Raw genomic sequence first — 17,744 nt, forward strand, 5'->3', positions numbered from 1 at the left:
GCCCGCTCTTGCCAGGTCGACCGCCATTTTGAGAGTTCGGTAGCTACTGGCGATCGCGGGGTCAAATGAGCGGACGGGCTCCACCCTGCCGGGCGAGACGTTGCAGCATGGCCACAGTGGAAGAACCCTTTTCCGGGCGCCTGGAGCGCTGAGGGTGCAGCTGGGAAGCCTCCACCTGGGGAGGCGGGAGAGGCCTGTTCGCATCGTCTCTCCCTCCCAGTGCACCCCACGGCGTCTCGCTTGAGATTTGTTATGGCCGGACCAGGCGATGAGGACGAGGGGGGGGGGGGTCGGAGGCATGTGCAAGACATCCCCCCCCCAGTGTTGTCACAGCCATTATTCAAGACAGAAGAAGTGTCCCGTCCGTCTTCGGGCCGGGCTTCCGGTGGATGTCGGCCGGACGCCCCTGGCTCTGGCCCCATGAACGGGTTCCTTGGTTTATCGGCTGCAGCCGGATCCCGTCGGCCTCGGCCCCCCGACCGTTGGTGGCCGGACCGGAAGAGCATGTGGCGGGACTACCTGAAACTGTCAAGGGCCACCGCGGCCGGACTGGGAGAGAGAGGGGAGGGTCGAGGAGATATTCCCCCCCCTGCTACTCTTCAGCGTTGTAAAGGCAATCCCCTGGCCGGGTCCCGCTGGCCTCGGCCTCTCCTCCGGCTACACCCTACGTTAGGATCTCCTGGCCGAGGCGTGGCAGCAGGACCCGCCTTATATGGGCTGCTCCCGGCTGGGCGTAGCCGCAACCCTGCCCCACCTTGGAAGTTTCCAGAGTGGGGGCGGATGTTCTACTGACTTGCATTTTCCCTAGTCTATCGATTTTTTTGGCGTGGCAGGCGGTGGGACAGCGAGGGGTGATTTGGTTTCTCTTACTGTTTTTCTGGTCTCTCACCACTGGCATATTTTAACGTTTTCTTGTTTCTAGGACATTAATAGGTTTTATCATTACGTTATGTTATCGTTTCTTTGTTCGTTGTTTAATAAAAGTTCATGTTCATCAGTGGCCTACTGATTTTCGTTTTCCTATTCTTTTCTTTCCAGGTTGTTTCATGCTAAAGTTTCTGTTAACAGGATACAGTGATCACTTCGTTATTATTGCATATGTCCTTTTCACTAGGGGTGCTCTCTGGTCGGGCCAGATGACGTATCTCTAGTAAATGGTCCGGGTGAAACAGGTGCATCAATCAGTGGGGAGTAGATAGGCATGACAGATTACAACGGGGGAGAAAGGTCCGCATTACGTACCCTTTCACTATTTGCAAAGATTTTCCTACGTATATTTGCAAACAGGGAATACCTCCAAAAAGAACCAATTCCCAAACAGTCAATGTTTGGGGAAACAATCAATCAATGAGGAACGAAATAGGCACGACGTGTTAAAGGTTTGCGTTACCTACCCTTTACTATCTGCAAAGGGAGAGAGAATATTCCTATTCTTCCTCGTTTGCAGGCAGAGAAGGTTCTTAAGAGAATCAACTTCGAACAATTCAATGCTCGATTCAAACAATCAACAAGGGGTACTGTGAACACAAATGAACGCCGCTTATGTACATACACATTGGTATTATCAACAGGTTGTTCCTAATGTTTCTATTTTAGGGAGGTCAAAAAGAGATCCCATTAGTGGCCTACTGATTTTGCTCGATTCCTTTTGTTTTTTTACACGATTTTTCGCTATCTGCAAAGACTAAACAGAGTATTGCGACTCTGTGCTTGTTTGTAAATAGAGAATGAACCAAAGAGAACAATCAATCAAATGGAGAGAGAAGCAGGCACGACGGATTACAACGGGGGCAACGGGGGCAAAGGCCTGCGTTAACTACCCTTCACTATCTGCAAAGAGAGAGTACTCCTAATAGAAATGAGGGGTGGGGGCAGCATTCAAAGCAGATCAGTGTGCATAAACACGAAAATGTTTTTACTTACCACGTACTTGACATTCGACAGCTTATGATATTTGCTATTAAAAAACCATTGAAATTCACTGAAAAAACCATAGGTTATAGACCATATATAGTTAGGAATTAGCATTTAAAAAACCTTATTTTACTCACACAAAACCATTGAAATTCCATATATAGTTAGTTGCACTAACTATATATCGCGCACCCGCAATCCACTGCTGATCATGTCACATATTACATCATTCATGACATGGTCAGTGACATCACTGATGACATCACTGATGACATCTCAAATGACATCACTGATGACATCACTGATGACATCTCATTTGACATCATTCTTGTGCTAATACGATAAACCTCTTCAGACTCTAATATAACCTTAGATACACTCAGTGTATACAGACACTCACACACTGCCACTCATCCATGGAGTTACTCACACACCCAGTCAGTCATGCAAAGAAACAATCTCACCTCCATTTCTTCAACTATACAGTTAAACACACCTTACTTATTGAAACATATACTAACACATATTTACTCTCTTATACAATCCCTGATACAAGTTCACAATGATCGATACAACCACTCACTCATTCAGTGGCTCTCATGCACAGTTATTTATATATGCCAACTCTCACATGTACTGTGTTTAACATATGTACTTACTATGACATGTAGCATTGAGATATCCATTCACTCATCAATACACTCATGCACACAGTCAACTGCCCATGTAGCTGTTTCCACATGCAGTCTTGAACTCATACACCTAGTGAATAAACTGCTCACACATCTATGCATAGAGTCACACACCTTCCAGCCACCCCCACACAAACTCAATCTCCCATAGAAATACTTGGGCAACCAATTAATAACACATATAGCCTCTCGTATAGCTAATGATCAACACATGCAGCAGTTTACATCACAACAGACATAATGATGCACAAATTAAGACAGTTTAGTCACTAACCCATGCATTCAGTGAGACACATTTAATCACTCACTCATACAGTCAGTCACGCACCTACTAAATCCTTCATCCAGACACTTATACATCCACTCATTCTTCAATATGTAAGACATATTTTAACTTTACAGAAACATACAGTCACTGGATGTTGTCATCAGTGATGTCATCAGTGATGTCATTTGAGATGTCATCAGTGATGTCATCAGTGATGTCACTGACCATGTCATGAATGATGTAATATGTGACATGATCAGCAGTGGATTGCGGGTGCGCGATATATAGTTAGTGCAACTAACTATATATGGAATTTCAATGGTTTTGTGTGAGTAAAATAAGGTTTTTTAAATGCTAATTCCTAACTATATATGGTCTATAACCTATGGTTTTTTCAGTGAATATATATATATATATATATAGGTATACTATAGCTAAGTAAGGGGTGATTACACCACCTTACCCAGACTGCAAGTGCAGACCTGTGGTGTCAGTTTGGAAGGCTAACCAGGGGTGGCACAATACATGCTGCAGCCCTTGGTAGGCCAAGGTGCACATATGCCCTGGGTACCTAAGGTACCATATACAGGGGCTCACAAGGGTGATCCAGTAACCAATCTGGTATGTACCTAAAGTACTTGGTATCAATTTAGAGAGAGAACAGCTAGGCTGTGGGCCTGATTAGCAGGGCCACAGCCATACTAAAGTCGAAAAACCAATGAATCACAGCAAAAAGTGGGGGTAACTATAGGAAGCAGACCCTACTCTCCTACACCTTGGACTACAATACTGTGTGTAAGATAGGAGCGCTGAAACCTTTTTTTTCTGTATTACACTGTTTTAACTGTACCTGCCTGGAAAATTCAGCAGTGGGTGTGCTTTCTACCCAGTACGAAAGGTACATAATGTATATTTTTCTTGTTGATTTCAGTTCCCTCTGCAGCACCCTCAGCGACTGGGCAGATGCGGCTTCCCTCTGAGTCTATATGAATAAACAGTAATTGGTTTGAATTCTGTACTGTCTGACTGACTCTTCATTTAATACGGAAGACTGAGAGATGTTCTTAGTGACCCGGGCGGACCTAAGCGAGTCACTTGCTTCAGTTATTTCAATGACATGTGCCATAATGAGTTGGGATTCTTATATATTAGCGATGCTCTCAGATTGGCCCCTCTGTTACTTGCCATTCTGTTTGGAAGAGGGAGACATTGGCCTCAAATCAAGCAGTATTAATGGATTGCCTTAACCTGGAACATGCAGAAGTGATACCGTGGCTTAGATATGTGGGATCCACATTGGCAAGTTTGGGTTCACGTGAGCTATTTGACTCACTGTTTTCTTGTTCTATCTTCCGAAAAACTACATTAAAGCATATTTTCTTAGAAAATGCAGCTGCTATGAGATGGGAGGTCAATATAAAGAAATCGAGCGTAGGTTACTGCCACATGTCATCTACATCAAGATGGGATGTTTAATCCTATCTAACCTTTGGAATAAAATGTAAATGATCCTGGTGTCCATGTGATGGGGTTTCAGAACAATCAGTCATCATTTACTCTTTCACTGTTTATTCTATGCCCATCAAAGAAAAAACAATACTGGTACCATAGTTGCGCTCAATAGATTTTAGACCGTACAAACAAACATTGACCCATTTTCAATGGCTTGAAAGCCCTTTAGTCTGTTTGATCTTGGCAACGTATGTTTATTTATAAACTAATTTTATATTGTCTTTTGGTTATGTTTTATATAATATAGGGGAGAGGAGTTGGCCTAACAGCTAGGGCGGTCAACCTCGAATCTAGGGAAGTCAAGTCTCGGCAATGATGCTGTACATCCTTTGATTCTGGGCAAATCACTTAATCTCCCCGTGCCAAACAAAAATGAATATGTTCTCATGTGACACAACTTGTGCTCTGCAAAGTGCTTTGATACCCGATACCGTTGGTTCAAGTTTGCGCTATATAAAACTTCTTAAAAAATAAATACACATTTTAGCATATGAATGTATTTAACAATTGTATTTCCTTTTATGGAAAGAAATATTGCGAATATAGTTCTAACTAACAGCAAACAGTGGCTTACTTCTAGCAGTAGTGGTTATCCCCCATTTACTATAGGCAACATCCAGGATAAGCTCAACTAGTAGTCCGAGTCTCAAAACTCCAATATTACTATTTTTTTAAGTCAACAGAGTTCTAGTGACACAGCTCAAATAAACAGCATGTCCCCCCAGGACTGATTGACATGAAATCAATCTTACCAACCCCATGCAGGATAGGAGCGACTGGAGTGTTGCAGGGATTCTGCAAATACACAGAACTATGCGCAGGAAAATAGAACCACGGTGTGTATGTGGATTGTACCTTCCCACCACCTTAGTACCCAAAATCCCAAAACGACTAGCTATAGTGTCTCATATGTTCTCCTACTTAATCACGAAGCTACACATGATTAGACAACACAGAACACAACACCCCTGACTCTCTCAGGAATCCTGGTAGCAAGACATATTCTTTCGCTCACTCACACGTACTTGTCCACAATAAAAATTGGCAGACTCACTGTAATAGTTCAAAATATTTATTTTAACTATCGTGCTCTATAATGCAGTTTACGAGCCACCAGCGGCTGCAAAATGCATAAACTCAGAACAATTAGCACAGTTACAATTCCATAGAATATGAAGGGGGATGTCATCATATTCAGACAGTGAAAAAGTACTATAAGGCCTAACTCCCCTCCCCTTGGCTGGAAGAAGTCTTATTATATAATAGAAGATCTCTGGGCTTAGTCAGAAAACAAGAGGGGTGGAGAAGACAAACGAGTACACACGTTCAACACGAGTGTACAAGCATTGGTACACTCATGAGAGATGAAAAATTGCCCTTACTCACACACACTGTGTGTGACATGCTTCATCATCGGGTCTGCTGCGACGCCCGGGTGTAATCACACTCCGGGCGGAGCAGCAGACCCTCGTGTTGAATGTGTGTACTCGTTTGTCTTCTCCACCCCTCTTGTGTGTATATCATAGTAACGTAGGCGGTTCGAGGTGGTAGAATCACATTTAGACCCTCTCCCCTCTTTTGTGTGAGAATAGAATGAACTTAGTAAGAAAACCCCATACTGTAAATTCTATATTGAAGGTTTACATCATAGGAACAGAATAGCCCTTCTCCAAGTAAATGGATCTCTCCAAGTGTGTGTTTGAACAACATGCATCCCCGTAATATCAAAGCATGAGTTCCCAGCAGTGCAGCTGTGTTTAGAATGTGTTGTCTAGGTGCTAGGGATTGACCAGTACAGAATCACAAGGGGCATTGTTTATTGTCCTGGCACATCGTGTTCAGAATAAACTCTAGGAATTAGCAGAGAACCCGAAAAGCAGACAGTTTTCATGTGAAAGACTTGAAGAGAGTCTTGCAAAATAAAGTCATGTGGTAATGTGCGCAAAAGCAGCATCATGGGAACAAAGCTCTTGCTAACTCAGCAATGTCGACAATGACCCTAATGCCCAAATAACACCCTTGCCTTTGAAAAAAACTAATTGGAAAAATTCAAACCCCCCCAAAAATATATATATCTTCTGTGACTCTTAAAAGAGTGTTGTCTCAAGGAAAACGTTACTAAGAGGGAGTTGGTAAATCCATCAAAGTATGTGAACATAAGAGTGAAATTCCTTCCAAAGGTCATCCCTATCGTTAGTAGAAAAAAGGGATACCATCCAATCGAGTTGGTCGAAGGAACAGACATGTTCCTCTTAATCCGCTGCTTCAAAGAGCATAACCGGGCAACTTGCGTGATATTCGATGAAACTCTGTTGCAAGAGGTTCTGCGTAGCTGCACAGATATCCCATTCAGCCAAGACTCCAGGAGCAGCAGCACTCGCCATACAGCCATTCCCAGGCCTCTAAAGAACCCATTAACTGGTTTAAATCTGGGACAGGACATGATGTATTGGAGAGGCATAAATCCGTAGCCTAATAGAAGGGGCACTGCTGACAGTAGAATACAGGTTGCACGCAAGTGAAGTAGGCAGAGCAAAAAGTTAATCCATAACTCACGCTAAGCGTTGCTAATGGCAAGCATCCAAAAAATTGCTGCATTCAATCACGGTACAGTTGCAATTGGCCTGGTCTGTGCATTACCACAAACTGAGAGGCATTGAGTAGCAGGAACAGAAGCAGCAGGTTCCACCAGCTAGCGCCAGTAATAAAGGGAATCCTCAGAAGAAACAGGAAAATATAGAATGAATTAAAGCCAGTATTTCTGCAAATATCCTCTGAAAAGAAGTCACAAGGCCAGATCTCAAATGTTTAAAAAAATATGCAAGGCCTTTAGTGAATAAGCTCCCCAAAGTGAAGTGGGAGGTTAGGGTTCAGAAGTGACTGATCTCTCTTGATGTTCTAGCCAGCTGTAACTTGAAGGTCTCTCGAGCTGAAGTGAGAGCTACTTCTTGTTGAAACAATAGCGCTTTGAGCCTGCTCAATTTGCTGAAATCTGTTTTTCAAGTTGGAATGGGAGGCCAAATGGAACTATCTACTTTCCCATGTGGGGGAGGAAAAATCACATTGGTACAATAAGTAACACATTGTGAAATTGTTACTTAATATGGGATTCCCACCCGTAAACCACAGCAGTCGTGGTTGTTCAAATTAAGATACCTGCCATTAGTAAGCAAGGTAAAAGCTGAAATTATTGCTGGGACTAGAGTTCCTTTTAAAAAACAAGCAAGATTAGGCGCAGATACATAACAAGCACTGTGCAGTGTGACGTGTTTACAAACTAGGGAATGTTCTACTGTGGATTCACAGTCCTCCCCCGTTAGGAAAACTTCCTTATACTCCCGTTGACACCTGTAAGGGAAAGGAAGGGACCATAATTCATGGAGAAATGCACTACCTAGGGGTTCAAAATGTCCACTCGGAAAATGTTGCATACATGAATTAAATTGAAATATAGAGAATGGGGGAGAAATAACCACATGAAATAACCAAACAGTTGAATCCGTCTCCGCCACAGAGAATGGCAAGGGCTCCAATCGCTCAATGTGCAACAGTGTTTATGTAGCATCTTTCATGGACATTAATCTCTCTTTATCAGGCAGATGTAATGGTAAAAACATAGCAGAAGCATTTAAATAATCCCAAAGGACTTTTCCCATTTTGAGGGTCTGTAACGTCTATGCAAACTGCATAACTGATCCCAATTGATTTTGACCATGATATCACACAGATACATCATTCTGAACAATATCAATAACACAAGAAACAATATTATCCAGTGTTTTTTTTAAAATATATTTATTTCTTTAGCCACAAGGTACAAAATATATAAATGCAGAGAATAAAAATCAATCACTAATTCCATCGCAATTCATTATATACATCTTTATTTTCCGTATATGTCGGCTGCAACTTAACCTAAAACATTCAAATGATACTTATCCGGTTTCATGTGAGATATACTACTACACAGAAAAAGATACAAAAAGACAATAGAGGATGAACAAAAAAACAAACAAATATAGGGGCAAAGAAAACAAGAAAGCAGCCAGTTATACTTCTCCCTTGCATAGGATGTACCAATCCTTCATGTCCGGCCAACCTTCCTCTCACTATATTATAGATGCTTAAAGCTGAGTCAGACGCTTCTTTTGACTTTTTTTAAGCCATTTAATCATGGGTGCTCAGATCTTGTAACATTTCTCCCTGGTTCGCAACCCTTTATTCTTATACAGAACCTTCTCCTGAGTATGTATATTCAGCAAACGATGAAGCTATGCCATGTACATAGGGGGTTATCAATAGCCTGGCAACTGCAACTGTAATGAATACAAAATCCCTTTCAAATGATGATAGCCCAGCTCAGTTGTCATACCCAAATAGCATTAGCGGTTGACTCAAAGTAATCGTCTTCCTAATTGTTTGTTGTCAAAAAAGTTCAAAACAGCATTTTAACAGTGTCAATTTGCTACATGTCTAAAACATATATATAATGTTGGCTGGACTATCTTCACAATGGCGTGGAATGTGCACTCAGGGTTTCTTCGATCGTCTAATTAAGTGTGCTTAATTTGATCAGTGTGCTAAGTTAGTGATATGCCTGCCCTGCATATGATACTGTAAGTGCAGAGTGGCCAAGTAACCTAGGCGACCTGGACATAACATGCACAACTATTTTTGATATACATCATACCAACCAAAATATTCAAAATTAAACTTTTCTTTGAAATAAATTTACTTGCATCTCTCAATATTTAAACAATATTTCAGTTTGCATTTTTGGCAAACAAAAATTCATTTTACAAACAGAAATGTACAATTGACCCAAAACAATTTTCTAAACACAAGTGATCATGCCCAATGCATTTCGAGACTTAATGGTCTCTTCGTCAGGGGAAAACCTGTTGGTAAAAAAGGGAAAACAAATCAGTTGATGTGTAGCTAATGGGACTGTCACTATTTAATATATGTGACTCGTGAGCCTTGATGTCAATCTAATGACAACCCACCCCAGGTGACACCTTGGACACTTATCATTTTCCTGTTTACCCCCAGTTAAATAATTTCACAGGGTTATAATACACATTAAATATGGTCTTGTTGTGTTGCATCTTAATGTTTGCGGCAAGAAAACATTTCTTGCCCATTTCTAATTACATATCTAGGTCGATCGCCTTGTCCCTCAATTTTTCCACCCATTTCGTCTCTACTTTTTCCAGGTCATTGGAGAGAGTTTCCATCAATATGTTATAGTAATCCCAGATCCTTGCATGCACCCGATGTACAATATCCAATACTGATATTGGCCCAAGATTAACCCCTTCGCTGCTAGGCAATTTCCTCCCCTGTGCTAAGCCATTTTTGGCTATTTGGGATAGTTAATGTTAGGCACTTGTAACTTTTTGACTACATAAGGTATCCCCGCCAAATTTGCGTCCTTTTCTTCCAAACATCACGGGGATTCTAAAGGTACCCAAGGTGTGTATATTGCCCTAGAGGGGACCCAGAAATTAGTTAAAATACAGCAGATTCTCTTTTTTGTGAAAAATTGGAAAAAATGCTGCAAATGAAAGCGTCAGTTTTTTTCCCTGCAAATAGTATCAACAAAGTGGTTGTTGTGCTGAAATCACCATTCCCCAGATTTCAGGGACAAGCAGACTTTTGTCAGAAACCCAAAATTTTTTAAACAATTTTGGCATTTTTCTGGGACATAGCCTATTTTTGCTATTTTTTGTGCTTTCAACCTCCTTCCAGTTATTGGTCGAAATGGGTATGAAAGCAGTAATGGATCCAAGAAAGCTATACATTTTAGAAACATATACAAAATTCTGAATTTATCAAGAGGTCATTTGCGTAGATCCTTCAAGGTTTCTTCATAGAAACTAACAGTTGAATATAGGAAAAATTGTAAACTAGTTGATAAAAACTGCCATTTGTGTCAACGTTTTCACCTGTAAATTCTTCTAATTATGACATCTGTTTGAATGCAATATACCATTACATCTGCTGGTTGTGTGGATATACAGGATTTGTAGGTTCACTAAGAACCCGACAAATCCAGAGCCAAAAACTGAGCAGTGTCTTGCAATGGTTTTTTATTATGTACCAGCTATATCGCAATTAATTTGGGAAAATATATACATGGAAGAAATTGGTATGAAAGACACCTATGTATTTCTGTAACTGGAACAAAATATAGAGTTTAGAAACAGTAGATATTTGCACATTTCCGAAATTGTGAGTACCCATACTAGCATGAGAATCATGGGTCTTTTTCAAAATGACTTTTTTACACATTGTCTTTCATTTGTAAGGCAGAAGTACATAGAAAGTCAATAGGTAATTACAATTGCTCTACAATTCTGTGTTATTATCGGTCTTCCGATAAAAATGATACCTCACCTGTGTGGGTAGGCATAGTGCCCACAACATGAAACGGCTCAAAACGCAATGTGGACACACTTTTTTTTTACAGTGAAAACTAACCCATTTTTTTTCAAAGAGCTTAGCTGGAGGTTTTGAAGCCTAGCTCTGCCGGCACCTAAGAAACCTAGCAAACCTATACATTTTTTAAAACTAGACACCCAGGGAAATCCAGGATGAGGTGACTTGACTGACTCTCACCAGGTTCTGTTACCCAGAATCCTTTGCAAACATAATAACTTGTAAAACACAACACATTTTCCCCACATTTCTGTGGTGGAAAATTCAGGATTCTGCATGGATCCACAAAATTCTACCTACCCCTCTTGTTTCCCAACATCTTCCAAGAAAAATGGTATCTGACTTGTGTCAGTAGACCTAGTGCCCATGACAGGAAACTGCCAAAATGCAACGTGGACACACCACATTTTCACAGTGAAAACTGACCCTTTTTTGCAAAATACCTAGCTGTAGATTTTGAACCCTAGCTCGGCTGGCACCTAAAAAAACTTAACAAAACTATACATTTTTGAAAACTAGACACCCAGGGTAATCCAGGATGGGATGATTAGACTGGCTTTCTCCAGGTTCTGTTACCCAGAATCCCTTGCAAACCTAAAAATGTGTCCTCACATTTCTCTGTTGGAAAGTTCTGGAATATCCGTGGATCCACAAAATTCAACCCACCCCGCGTTTCCCAAAGTCTTCTGTGAAAAATGGTACCTCACTTAGATAGGCCTAGTGCCAGCGACAGGAAATGGCCCAAAACACAACATGGTCACACCACATTTTCACAGTGAAAACGGACGCCTGCCGGCACCAAGGGAAACCTAGCAAACCTATATATATTTTTTTTAAAAGACACCCAGGGGAATCCAGGATGGGGTGACTTGACTGGCTCTCACAAGGCTCTGTTACACAGAATCTCTTGCAAACCTAAAAGTGTGTCAAACAAATAAAATTGTTCTAACATTTCTGTGGTGGAAAGTTCTGAACTCTGTGTGGATCCACAAAATTAAACACACCCCGTGTTCCCCAAAGCCTTCGAAAAAAATGGTACCTCACCTCTGTGGTAGGCCAAGTGCCCGGGACAGGAACGGCTCAAAAGGCAACATGGTCACACCACATTTTCACAGTAAAAACTGAACCTATTTTTATGAAGTGCCAATCTGTAGATTTTGAACCCTAGCTCTGCCGGCACCTAGATAAACCTAGCAAACCTATACCTTTTTGAAAACTACACACATAGGGGAATCCAGGATGGGGTGACTGGACTGACTTTCACCAGGTTCTGTTACCCAGAATCCCTTGCAAACCTAAAAATGTGTTTTAAAAAACTAATTTTCCTCACATTTCTGTGGTGGAAAGTTCTGGAATCTGCGTGAATCCACAAAATTCCACCCACCCCACATTCCCCAAAGTCTTCTGAGAAAAATTGTACCTCAATTTTGTGGGTAGGCCTAGTGCCCACAAGAGTAAACTGCCCAAAATGCAATATGGACACACCACATTTTCACAGTGAAAACTGACTCTTCTTTTGCCCAGTGCCTAGCTGTAGATTTTGAACCCTAGCTCTGCCCGCACCTAGGAAATCTAGCTAACCTATACATTTTTGCAAACTAGACACCCGGGGGAATCCAGGATGTGGTGACTTGTCTGGCTCTCAGCAAGTTCTGTTACCCAGAATCTCTTGCAAACCTCAGAATCTGTCCAAAAACACATTTTCCTCACATTTCTGTGGTGGAAAGTTCTGGAATCTGTGTGGATCCACAAATCTCCACCCACCCCACATTCCCCAATATCTTCCGATAAAAATGGTACCTCACTTGTGTGGGTTTGTCAAATACCCACGACAGGCAAGTGCCCAACATATATTGAGGCATCAAAATTTCCTATCACAAAACAACCTGGTTTTGCAAGGGGGGTCCCATGAGTTTTTGGCCCCAGGGTCTGCCGCCATCTAGGGGAGCCTACCACACCCATACATTTCTGAAAACTAGACACCCAGGGGAGTCCAGCAAGGTATGGTTTGCTTGGGTCCCCCACCATTTACCTACCCAGAATCCCCTGCAAACATCAAATTGTGCTGAAAAAAATCACGTTTTTCCCACATTTCGGTGTGGGAAAGTTCTGGAATCTACATGGATCCACAAATTTCCTACCACCCAGCGTTCCCACTAGTCTCCCAATATAAATGATACCTCAGTCACGTTGGTGGGTCAAATACCCATACCAGGCAAGGGCTCATAACGTATTGAGGAGACATCAAAATGACTTATCACAAAACAACCTGGTTTTGCAAGGGGACTCACCTGCTTTTTTGGCTACGGACTCAGCCGCCATCTTGAGAAACCTACCAAACCCACATATTAATGATTTCTAGACACCCGAGGAAGTCTAAAGAGGTATGGCTTGCATGAGTCCCTCAATTTTTTCCTACCCAGAATCCTATGCAAATCTCAAATTTTGCTGAAAAAATCTATTTTTCCTCACATTTCTATGTGAGAAAGTTATAGCATCACTGGACTGACACCAATTTTCAACTACTCAGCGTTCCCCTGAGTCTCCAGATAGAAATAGTACCTCACTTGTGTGGGCAGGTGTAGTGGCTGCAACAGGAAGCAGCCCAAATCAAACCCTTAAGTAAAATTGCCAAAATGAATCCCTGGCATCTAGTGGGCTTTCTGCCCCCCTTGGGAGGCAGATTGGGGGCTACTTCCCACATCTGCCCTCCGGAAGACAATTTTTTTGGGGGGTGGGGCATTGGCAGGCCCGTTTTGGGCAGCCCCCACACTAATTCCAATTGCTCGAAATAAATCGCTGGCGTCTAGTGGCCTTTTTGTCTCCCCGGGGGCAGATTAGGGGCTACTGCTCCCATCTGCCCCCAGGGGGGCAGGAAGGCTGTAATTTTGGTGGGGGAGGCATTGGCATGCCCATTTTGGTCAGCCCCCACTCTAAGTAAAATTGCCCAAAAAAATCCCTGGCATCTAGTGGGCTTTCTGCCCCCCTGGAGGGAGGGCAGAAAGACTATTTTTTGGGGGGATGGGGCATTGGCAGGCCCATTTTGGGCAGCCCCCACCCTAATTCCAATTGCCCTAAATAAATTCCTGCCATCTAGTGGGCTTTTTGCCCTCCCGGGGGGCAGATTGGGGGCTACTGCTCCCATCTGCCCCCAGGGGGGCAGAAAGAATGTAATTTGGTGGGGGAGGCATTGGCATGCCTGTTTTGGGCAACCCTACCCTTTGTAAAATTGCCCAAAAAATCCCTGGCATCTCCTGGGCTTTCTGAACCCGGGGGGTGGAGGGTGGCAGAAAGACTTTAATTTTCTTTGGTGGGGTGGGGGCATTGTCATGCCTGTTTCATGCAGCTCCCACCCTTCTTCCAATTGCCCCATATAAATCCCTGGCATCTAGTGGGCTTTTTGCCCCTGGGGAGCAGATTGGTGGCTACTGCCCCCATCTGCCCCCCAGGGGGGGCTGTAATTTTAACTGGGGTGGGGGCATTGGCATGCCCTTTATGGGTAGCCCCCACCCTAAGTAAACTTTCCCAAATAAATTCCTGGCATCTAGTGGGTTTTCTGCTCCCTGCGGGGGTCAGATTGGGGGCTACTGCCCTTATCTGCTCCCCAGAGGGATAGAAAGTCTTAATTTTGCCAATGCTTTTGGGGAGATCAAAGACCCTTGTCCAAGGGGCCGTTCTCCCCTCCCTGCTGTCTAGTGGGTGAATCCCTGCTTGGGGATATCTCCTGGGGTGATCGCCAAACAGGGATCCACTGGGTACCATTGGAAAGGGGAGATTCTTCCCTTTCCAGTGATTCCTCTCCTGTCTTGCTACATGCTCAGTTTTGGTTTCTATGAAATGACATCAGCGCGATGTGGCAGCTGATCTTCATAGAAACCAGGGGCCATCCTGCTCACCCGAGCACCAAGCGGTAGGACTGCTCCCGGCCCTCCTGTGCATACAAGGGGTTAAAAGATCCTTTAACCAGATCTTAATTTGGATATATTTAAACTGGGATCTGATATTCATCCCCAATTTCTAAAATAATTCCAGAAAAGGTATGATCTCTAGTTTGTTGTAATACAAGCTGGCAATTGTTTCTATGCCTGCTTGTTCCCACCCTCTAGCATTACCATTGTATATTTCTGTTGGAAGGGCTGAGGTGCCCCATAAAGAAGTGCATTCATTATATTTTGGGATGTTCAAAGTTCTACTAATTGTAGTCCAGACTTTCCAATCTGCTTTTAGGCATTTGCATAGTTTTTTTTAATAATAACTGGGCTCTAGTTGTCTAAGGAATAGACCTGTGGCTTCCTTCCCAACGGCTAATTGGTAGAGAGAGGGTAAATTGCCCTCTCTCCTGGATCTATCTGTTGTCAACAGATCGCTCATCTGCCCTAAGGTTGCAGCTCAATAGTAAAATAGTAAATTAGGAGCAGCCCAGCCTCCACGATCCCGTGGAAGTGTTAACAAGCTCATGACTTGCCTCATTTTTTGATAATGACATATATAATTCAAGAACATTGAGTTCATTTTCTGAATAACAGTACCAGTAAGTTGCAAGGGAATAGAACGGAATAAGTATAGTACTCTGAAGAAACTTTTATTTTTAGTACATGAATTCTCCAGTCTATTGTTAAGTGCATTTTGTCTAGCCGTCTTAGCTCTGAGCCTATATCATCCAGCACTGGTTCAAGATTATTTGACCATAGCTCATCGAGATCAGAATCTATCCTGACCCCCAAGAATACTGCAGATTCAGTCTGATGCTGGTCTTGAATGGTACATTGACTTGTACAGATTATCTGCAAATTGCCCTTATTAAGCAGATATACCCAAATTTCAACTCCATATTCTCGATTTCCTTAAACGCCATTTCTGGCTCTGACGTAGTGATAGTGATGTCATCCGCATAGGCCAATACCTTGGTCTCATAACCATTAGTTATAACTGGTTTCATGCTAGGGTTTAGCATCAATTGGTTAATAAAAGGATTCAGATATATGGCAAAAAGAATTGGGGAACACGGTCATCCCTGCTCGTTCCCCTATCTACACCCATATGCATTCCCCATCACCTGCAATCTTGCAAAGGTTCTATAATGCATTGCCTGAATAGCCGTTATTAGTCGCATGCTGAACCCCCTCTCTGATAAAGAATCCCACAGATATTGCTAAGCCACATGGTCAAAAGCTTTCTCCGCATCTAAGAGGATCACAGCCATTCCGTCCCCCTTCGCCTCCATTACGTACAGTAGCATGGTCACCCGCCTTACATGATCGATAGTTCTCCAACATGGGATAAAACCATGTTGCCATGGCAAGACTAGTTTGGCTATGGCCTTCTGCAGCCGGTTGGGTAGAGCTTTTGAATGAACCAGGCAGTTCAGGTGGTTTCACCTTCTTGGGAAAGATTATAATATTGTTTCCTGCCAAGAAGTAGGTAGGATTCCTCGGTATTGGACATCTAAGAAAAGATCATGCATTAATGGGGTCAATTCATACTGAAATAGCTTATAAAGCTCAAATGGAATGTTGTCCTGCCCAGAAGCCTTCCCAGAGAATAAAGAATTTAAAGCGGTCATTATTTCTTCAAGCATAAATTCTTCTTCCATTTGTTGATATGTATCTTCATCAATATTGCCCAGCATTGGATGCCAGTCCTGATGGGCATTAGAGAAGGATCAATAAAATCTGCTTGATATAGTTTTTGATAGAACTGTTCGAACAACCCCATGATCTTTGTAGAGTTGGTTTCATACTGCCCTTCACTATTCTTGACTTTACTTATAATATTTCCAGATACCCTCTGTCTGGTCCGGAGAGACAATATTCTGCCTGCCTTTTCCCTTTATTCATACATCTCCCTTTGATGTATCTGGTAGGACTGGGCAGCTCGACTCCGAAAGTAGCTATTTATTTCTGACTTAGTGACGGCAATGTTAACCATCACCTCTGCTTGCTGTCTCCTGACCCCCTAGACAAATCAAATGGGTATGTTCTGCCTCCAGCTGTGTCAGCCATGCCATCAAGGAATTAACTGCATTTAGTCATACTTTATGCAGTTGGCCTACATAGCTTATCTCTTCCCCCTTAACCCACATTTAAAGGCGTCCCAAACTATAGTACATGAGGCACTGTAGCAATTCATTTAAAAAATATATTTTACCCATTTTCTAATGACACCTAAATACCTCATCTACTATTTATTAACTTCCTATCAAAGGACCAGCAGCTCTGTTTCCTCTCTACTTCCTGTCATGTTATTTCCAGTAAAAGCGTATTATGATCTGAGAAGATTTGGGGCAATTTCGTTATCCCCTCCTCATCAAGTATCCTTATAGGGATAGAACAATTGTCTAAATGCACATATAGTTCTGATGGGGATGTGAGAAATAGGTATATCCAGGGCCTAAGGTATTTTCATATGCCCAAGCATCCGCCAATCCATGGCTGTCTTTAAGAGTGCTTAGTGTCCCATAAACCTGTGGTTTCCTTCAGCTATACTGTAAACCCATATCTCGAGAGATCCCAAGATGAAAACAAGTTACTTACCTGTAACTATGGTTCCCCAGTATTGGTACCTTTCATAGATTCCCATGCTTTTGTATCATTCCCCGTCGTCGGAATGGGAGTCTCGGTAATAAAAAATACCATAGTAGTAGGTACAAAAGAGAAAGGAAAGGCCTAGGCCTCATTCCCTTTTGTAACATATCAGCCTCTTTTTGTAAAAGAGACCAAATCTTAGGCATCAGCCAATCAGAAGAGCCTCACCCCTGGAACCTTCCTGAAGGAACCTCAGAGCCTCAGATTTTCGTAGCCGTTGTGTGCTAGACACCCTACTTGCTGAAGGCTGAGCTTTCCCCGGGGAGGTGGGTGGGCGCATGGGAATCTATGAAAGTTACCAATACTGGGGAACCAAAGTTACAGGTAAGTAAC

The sequence above is a fragment of the Lissotriton helveticus genome, chromosome 2_1, assembly GCF_964261635.1.
Source record: "Lissotriton helveticus chromosome 2_1, aLisHel1.1, whole genome shotgun sequence".
NCBI classification, from domain to species: domain Eukaryota; kingdom Metazoa; phylum Chordata; class Amphibia; order Caudata; family Salamandridae; genus Lissotriton; species Lissotriton helveticus.